The 7,225-nt window shown below is 44.3% G+C and overlaps 1 pseudogene; it reads left to right on the forward strand.

Annotated features, from left to right (window-relative positions):
* The first annotated feature begins 4,122 nt into the window (after positions 1-4,122).
* Positions 4,123-6,770, forward strand: LOC123082919 (F-box/LRR-repeat protein At2g43260-like; annotated as a pseudogene).
* Positions 6,771-7,225: the final 455 nt, after the last annotated feature.

The following is a 7,225-nucleotide window of genomic DNA, read 5'->3' on the forward strand; positions in this document are numbered from 1 at the left end:
GTCAGCTGCCGGTGGCCACCAGGGGCAAACTCTGGGCTGGCCTACCAGAAGTTTGGACAATCCGTTGTGCCCTGAGAACGAGATATGTGCAGCTCCTATCAGGATTTGTCGGCACATTTGGGCGGCTTTGCTGGTCTTGTTTTACCATTGTCGAAATGTCTTGTAAACCGGGATTCTGAGTCTGATCGGGTCTTCCTGGGAGAAGGTCTATTCCTTTGTTGATCGCGAGAGCTTGTCATGGGCTAAGTTGGGACACCCCTGCAGGGTATAATCTTTTGAAAGCCGTGCCTGCGGTTATAGGCAGATGGGAATTTGTTAATGTCCGGTTGTAGATAACTTGACACCAGATCCGAATTAAAACGCATCAACCGCGTGTGTAGCCGTGATGGTCTCTTCTCGGCGGAGTCCGGGAAGTGAACACGGTTTCTGGGTTATGTTTGACGTAAGTAGGAGTTCAGGATCACTTCTTGGTCATTACTAGTTGACGACCGTTCTGCTTGCTCTCTTCTCGCTCTTATTTGCGTATGTTAGCCACCATATCATGCTTAGTCGCTGCTGCAGCCTCACCACTTTACCCCTTCCTTTCCCTTTAAGCTTTGCTAGTCTTGATACCCATGGTAATGGGATTGCTGAGTCCTCGTGGCTCATAGATTACTACAACAACAGTTGCAGGAACAGGTTATGCGATGATCATGATGCGAGAGCGATGCTTGCTTGCGTTGAGTTCTTCTTCTGCTTCTTTGATCAGGGGATAGGTTCCAGGTCGGCAGCCTGGGCTAGCAGGGTGGATGTCGTTTGAGTTTCTGTTTGTGATTCATCCGTAGACGGATGATGCTCTCATGTATTGTAATGTTGTATTCGTGTGGCATTGTATGCCTTATGTATGTATCCCCATCTATTATGTAATGTTGATGTAATGATATCCACCTTGCAAAAGCGTTTCAATATGCGGTTCTATCCTTGGTGGGACCTTCGAGTCTCTTTAGGATAGTATCGCATATTGGGCGTGACACCATCCCCTACTTGTCGCTCGGTCGGGCTCAGACTCCGAGGGAGGGGACAAGCCGCCTGCTGGAGGCCGGCCCGTGCCCTAGCCGCCTTCTTGGGGTCTGCCGTCTTCTAGGAGGCGGCCTCCTGGTTCCAGCCGGCCCAGGAAGCCGGCCTTGCGACCAGTGGACCTGAGGGGCTTCGCTAGCCCCGATGTCTTAAAATGTCTTAGAGTGTGGATGAGGCTACCCGGGGTCTATCCCCCGATAGTGGGTTCAATCTTGTGCTGCTTCATCCCAGTGACAGAAAGGGAACACAGATGTATCGTATTGTTGCCACTAAGGATAATGGTTTCTTTATCGCACTTGGATGATAGTTTCATTATCTATATTATGTCTTTATGCTTATTGCAATGCTATGTTTGTCACAAACTTAATACTTTGAGATGCATGATGGATGCGTGCGGTCTTGAGGTGGAGTATTAGTTGTAGACACAGTTAGATAATTGTCTACATATCACAGACGTGATGTCTATATGAGATTATACCATGAATGATCATAGTCATAAATATAAATATTGTAATTTAATCGTTGCTCAACTATAGTTTGTTCACCACACCATACTTATCTGGTTGGAGAGATGGCATGAGTAAACCTATGACCCCGGGCATATATATTCCTTTACTAAAAACATCATCAAAACTACTTTTCTTCATTGTACCGTTTTATTTAGTTTTACTTATCTATCAATTGGTACCATACCGTGCACTTTAACCTTGTAACCAATAGAACAAGAAGCTTAAAACCTTCTTGAAGTGTTGGAGCAACTTCGTATTGTGTTTTGTGTGCAGGTACCAAAAACCTTGTTTGCTTGGAGCACTCCTATTGCTTCGATAAACCTTGGTTCTCAAATCGAGGAAAATACTTATTGTTAGGTTATTACACCCTTACACTTTAGGGTTACCCAACCATTCTTACAAAGAGGAAGCAGGGCTCATGCTTCGTTTTTAGGTGTTCTTCTGAGTCTGTTAAGGGTATGTATCCTGCTCAAGAAGGTGAGCCGGCGAGTCTCCATGAAGATGGAATAACGTTCTCCCTGCCTAGCCTCTATCAGGACGGTGTGTCTTGCACCGTTGGAGGACGTGTGGAGGTGTGTCTCTGGTGGATCTCACATGATTCTTTTGTTGTTTTGTCTTCGGTAGACCTGAATGGATCTGGTCTTTGTTCGTCGATGTTCATGTGTCCATATGTTGAAACCTTCTGATCTACGCTTCTCTTCATTAGAGGCGGTTGTTGTTCTAGTGCGCTTGTTCTTTGGCGCCTTCGCATGATGACTTTATGTCTGTGAAACTACAATAAGGCTTGCCCGGCTTCGATAAGGGAAGGATATGCACCTTCGGCTCGCTTCAATACTTGTAGTCATCACTAGATGTTTTATGGACATGGACGTAAATTTGTTACTTATGATGTTCTTTGTAATTTTGTTACAAGGTTTATTTTGTTTTTCTTATTTCTTTTTGGAATACCTGGATGGATGAACTTTAAGTTTTAGTCAAAAGGAGTTGTTACTCGTGGTTATGCATAATCTATTTTAGCTTTTTTTGTGCAAATAAAATCAATGTGTTTTGCCTAAACTTTATAGGCTTATATTTATGGCATAATGTATTTATAAAAAAAATCAGCATACGCAACCATATTTTTTGCATTTTGTCCAAGAGAAAGTCCAATTGACACATTCATGGGTGGAGTTTCGATAATTCAACCATCATCCTGAATTTTGCAAAAACCATTGAGAAAGTCGTTCTAGTTCTGGAGGGCAGCCCATTGTGGTACACTGGGAAAAATATTTAGTGCTTCAAAGTCTTAGGTGATATCATGCTTCAAACTCACAAAAAAATATCTAAAAGTTCATAAAAAGTCTAAACTTTTTTTTGGATAATGTTAAATCTAAATGTGTTACATACATTGAGAAACAAGAAAGAGAAATATATCCACCATGAATAGTGTCATAGAAAAACAAAAACACTGTCTTTTTCTCTCCTTTCCCTCGACGGCTAGAGCAAATTCTCCTCTTCTGGCTTCGTTGGTGAGTCCGTGGATTTGTTTTCCTCTGCCTCTCGCTTTCGCTGCCGATGGCGAAGAGGGGAATCCCGATGCCTCTGCTCCAGCTAGTAATTTAGGCTAAGATTTTTCAGTTCTTGCAGATGCAGCGCTTGGACAGATGGTGACGCTTATTTTCCTCTAATTTGTTTTTTGGGCTCCAATCAATCTCGAGTTGGTGTGGCGTGGCGAAGAGATTCGGTGTTAGTTGGAGTATCTATTTAGGGATTCAACTCTGACGACTACAGCTCCAGTTCATTGGTCCTTATGAGCACATGCATAATTCCCAATATCATCGGAAAGGTCAACCCGCCTCAGGTAGAGTAGCCGCGACAATGGCACACCAGCGGTACCTTCTGGCAGTGATATTGGTGGTTCGGACTTTAATGTAATTTTTATTATGCTTAATGTGGTTTTTACTTGCGATGAACCTTTATATTTATGATAGATCTAAACTTTTTTTTCAAAAATAAAAGCAAACAAACGTTGGTTCGGAACCAGGTAGCAGCGGGAACGGATCCTCTAACATCACGAAGGGATGTAACGAAGCTCCAGTGACGGTCCAGTGCAAAAATGCGAAGGAATGTCACAGGCACTGTAGTGAGCACTGTAGTGACCGGTACTATATGCAGTTACTGTTTATAAAAAATAAATCTGAAAATAATTTTATTGCACCATTATTTTGTTTGTATGTAACTTTTGTAAATGTATGCAGTATATTTGTAATTTGTAAATTAATTCATGTCATTTTAATCTTAATCATATGGATGCGAAGAAGGAATGTCACAGTTATTATAGCTTACGTGACATCCCTTCACAATGTTAACAATGTTAGAGGATCTCGTTCCGGTAGTAGCGGCCGATGGATCCGTTGGTTCATATCCACCATGGCCTTTCAGTCAAAGCCGTGCTTCTTGCCCTAAAAAAAGGCACGGCTTCTTCTCTCCCTTCTCTCCCTTCATCAATTCAACCCGTCGACTGCACCTAAAAGCTACTACCACCACTAGGCACTAGCACAGCTTGTCCTGTCCCATCGACCGCTTGCAGCATTTCTTCACGGTGGCACTGCCCATCTTCCTCCTGCTCCTCCTCGCACACTGCTCCAGCTTCGCCAAGAAGACTCCACTCTGGCCCTCATTTTCGCTCCCAAATCTTCTTCCCCCGGAAGCTTTCCATCAAGCCAAGATTTCAGCTGCGCGCGGTGAGTCTCCCTCCCATACTAGTCTAGGTTTCTGGCTGCGTTCTATTAATTGTTTATTTTTAGTCTCACTCTCCCCTCTGCTTTGCCCTCAGATCGTCGAGTATCTTGCTGTCCAGTCCAGAGACGCCGCCGGGAATCCGCTGCCAGAGTAAATGCTCTCGTCTCTGTCTGTCGATTCTCTCCTTTTAAGTCGATAGATCTATCGGCGGAGCGCTTCTTTCTTGCCCCAAATCCGTCGCCCATCTGATCTGTTTTTTCTGTCCGTTTCCATGCGTCGCATGATACTCCTTCCTCCACCGCTCCTACATTTGACGAAACATTTTTTTTCCGGCCGCTGAACACGGACAAAACTGCTCCTTTTTAGATTTATCAGCGATTTTAGATCTGTGTAAATTTTACATTTTAGATCCGTGTAGATGTTACAACAAAAATGTAAACAGTAAAGCTTACATTTTAAATACGAGTAAATGTTAACACAAAAATGTAAGCAGTACACCTTGCTTTTTTTTTTAAGGGGAATACACTTTGCATTTCGGATATGTAAAGTATTACATCAATAAATGTAAAAAGATTGCGTAGTTGCTCTCATACGCCGATTATGACCATTGCTTTTGTCTCTCTGGGACGCACAACAAAAATTTCAGCAAACAGATGAGTAGCTCCATGACAACAAATCCGAATAAATTGTACGCCTAATAGTTCCAAAAGAAACTGAAATTTTTGTTTTCTGAAACCAAAAATTGGAAATGTTGTTACGTACAAACTAGGTACCATGAATACAGGTATTTAGCAAATCCCTTTTCTTCTTTTTTATGTGCCGTACTAATGCTTTCCTTCTTTTCTCTTGTCAGCAAGCAACCAGCATGGCAGACAGCAGCCGCGATACCGTCTTCGACAACCTGCCCGAGTGGCTCATTGTCGACGAGATCCTCTCCCGGTTGCCAGCCAAAGACGTACTCCGCTGCCGCGCTGTCCGCAAGTCGTGGCGCAGCACCACTTCCACCGACATATTCATCCTTCAGCACCACCACCGTCAGCCCTCGCTCCCCATCATCGAGCACCTAAACGGCATTTGCCGCCTCGACAGAGCCTCCAATGATCAAAAGATACTGCCCATCCTACAGTATGCAGGCAGAAGCACTGTTACAGGGGTCGACCTTATGCACCGTGCCGTCTGTGATGGCCTCATCATCCTGGCGCAGAACGGCAGAAGCCTGATTACTACATCTGTAACCCGGCCACTCGCAAGTGTGCTTCCCTGCCACGCCCTCCACTACAGTCAGGCTTCACCAACGACGAAATAGTCGGCTTCTACCGGCACCAGCCATCTGGAGAATATCGGATGCTCTGGGCGTCATACTCGATACACATCAGGGTTGAATTGCCTGATTACTTTGTCCTCACAGTGGGATCAGCCCAGCCAAGACGCATCCAGTGGCAGGCAGTTTCAGAAAAAGGGTTTCCCACCATGTCGGCCCGTGATTGTCCACCGGTCCATCATCGTGGCAGCCTGCACTGGGCAGTGGGCCTCAACATCACGGTATTTGATCCCGTAGCCGAGACATTCCGGCACATGAGCCGCCCAGAGCAGTTGGGTGATATGGTGTCATTGTTGGATACTGTCGGCGGCGCACTCGCGTTGTGTCGCACGGATTGTACCTACGTCACTTTGGATGTTTGGGTGTTGCAGGACTATGATGCCGAAACCTGGGGCTTTCAGTACCATATTAGCTTGTCAGCGATGGTGGCATCGCCACCGCTTGATTTGAGGGTCAAATATGTCCCTAGGATGGCTGTGATCAATGAGCATGAGCTGGTTATCGATTATCCTACCAGTCTGCTGCATTGTAACATTGATGTTGTGTTTATAGGAAATCTAGAAAGCGAAGAGCATGGAAACTACTTGATGCTCACTCGGCATCGTCTCCAAGAGAGCATGGTTTCACTTCCATTGTTTGAGAACCAAGAAGAAGATGGTGTGAACAAGGAGCCTCCGTTCCTCATAGTGCTATAAAGACGCCATGCTCCATCTTAATGGTTTGGACTTGTTATTTGTTGTGCCCTTGGAGTATCCATCCCATGTGAGCCATATCTTTCATTTTACCTTTTAGTAGTAGCAGTAGAACTGAACATGTTGTTTGTCTGAAGTAGCACTTCTACTATCATCATTTCGTGCTTGTTATGCTATCTTGAACGCCATGTTGATGTTCTAACTTCTAAACAATGGAGTATCTATGCTATGGAACTGATGTACTGTTCTCCCCTTTTCACTTTCAGTTTGCATTTTTTAAAATCACGAACGGCATTATTGCAGATGCTGGGGTCATTTTAGTTGCTGAGATGGCTAGTTTACGTACTACCTTCTGTAGCTTAACATTTCATGATTCTTGTTCAGTGCACACTTTGATCCTATTGCTCTTGGCACCCGGTCGCTCCAGCAACTTAACATTTCATGATTCTTGTTCAGTGCACACTTTGATCCTATTGCTCTTGGCACCCGGTCGCTCCAGCAACTTGTGTGGAGATTTTTTTCTCAGCATATCTAGGAAGCTGGCTGTGATTTGGTATTCCGCATAGTTTTGGCCATTGTTGAAGTGTTTGGCAAGTGATTCTTGGGCTGTTTGATGATATGTTGGAAGTGATGCTGGGGTCTTCCTTTCCTACTGCTTCTGTGTCCAAGATTCGGAATAATCTTGATCAATATGTTGGAAAGCTGGTGTTTGCCAGTTTTTTTTTTCTTTCTGTAAGGCTGCTGATGTGATGTCTCTTGCGTTTGCGTTTTTGTTTGTGTTTAACCGATTTGCTGCTGGCACTCGGCACTGTTATCAGGCTGTGCTCAAAGCTGAATCTGTTGTATTGTGTTTTAGTTTGCGTTTTCACTGATGTATCATGTCCCTTTTACTTTCAAAAAAGGAGCTAATTCTCAGTTCACCTTTG

This window comes from Triticum aestivum, chromosome 4A (genome assembly GCF_018294505.1).
Source record: "Triticum aestivum cultivar Chinese Spring chromosome 4A, IWGSC CS RefSeq v2.1, whole genome shotgun sequence".
Classification (NCBI taxonomy): Eukaryota; Viridiplantae; Streptophyta; class Magnoliopsida; order Poales; family Poaceae; genus Triticum; species Triticum aestivum.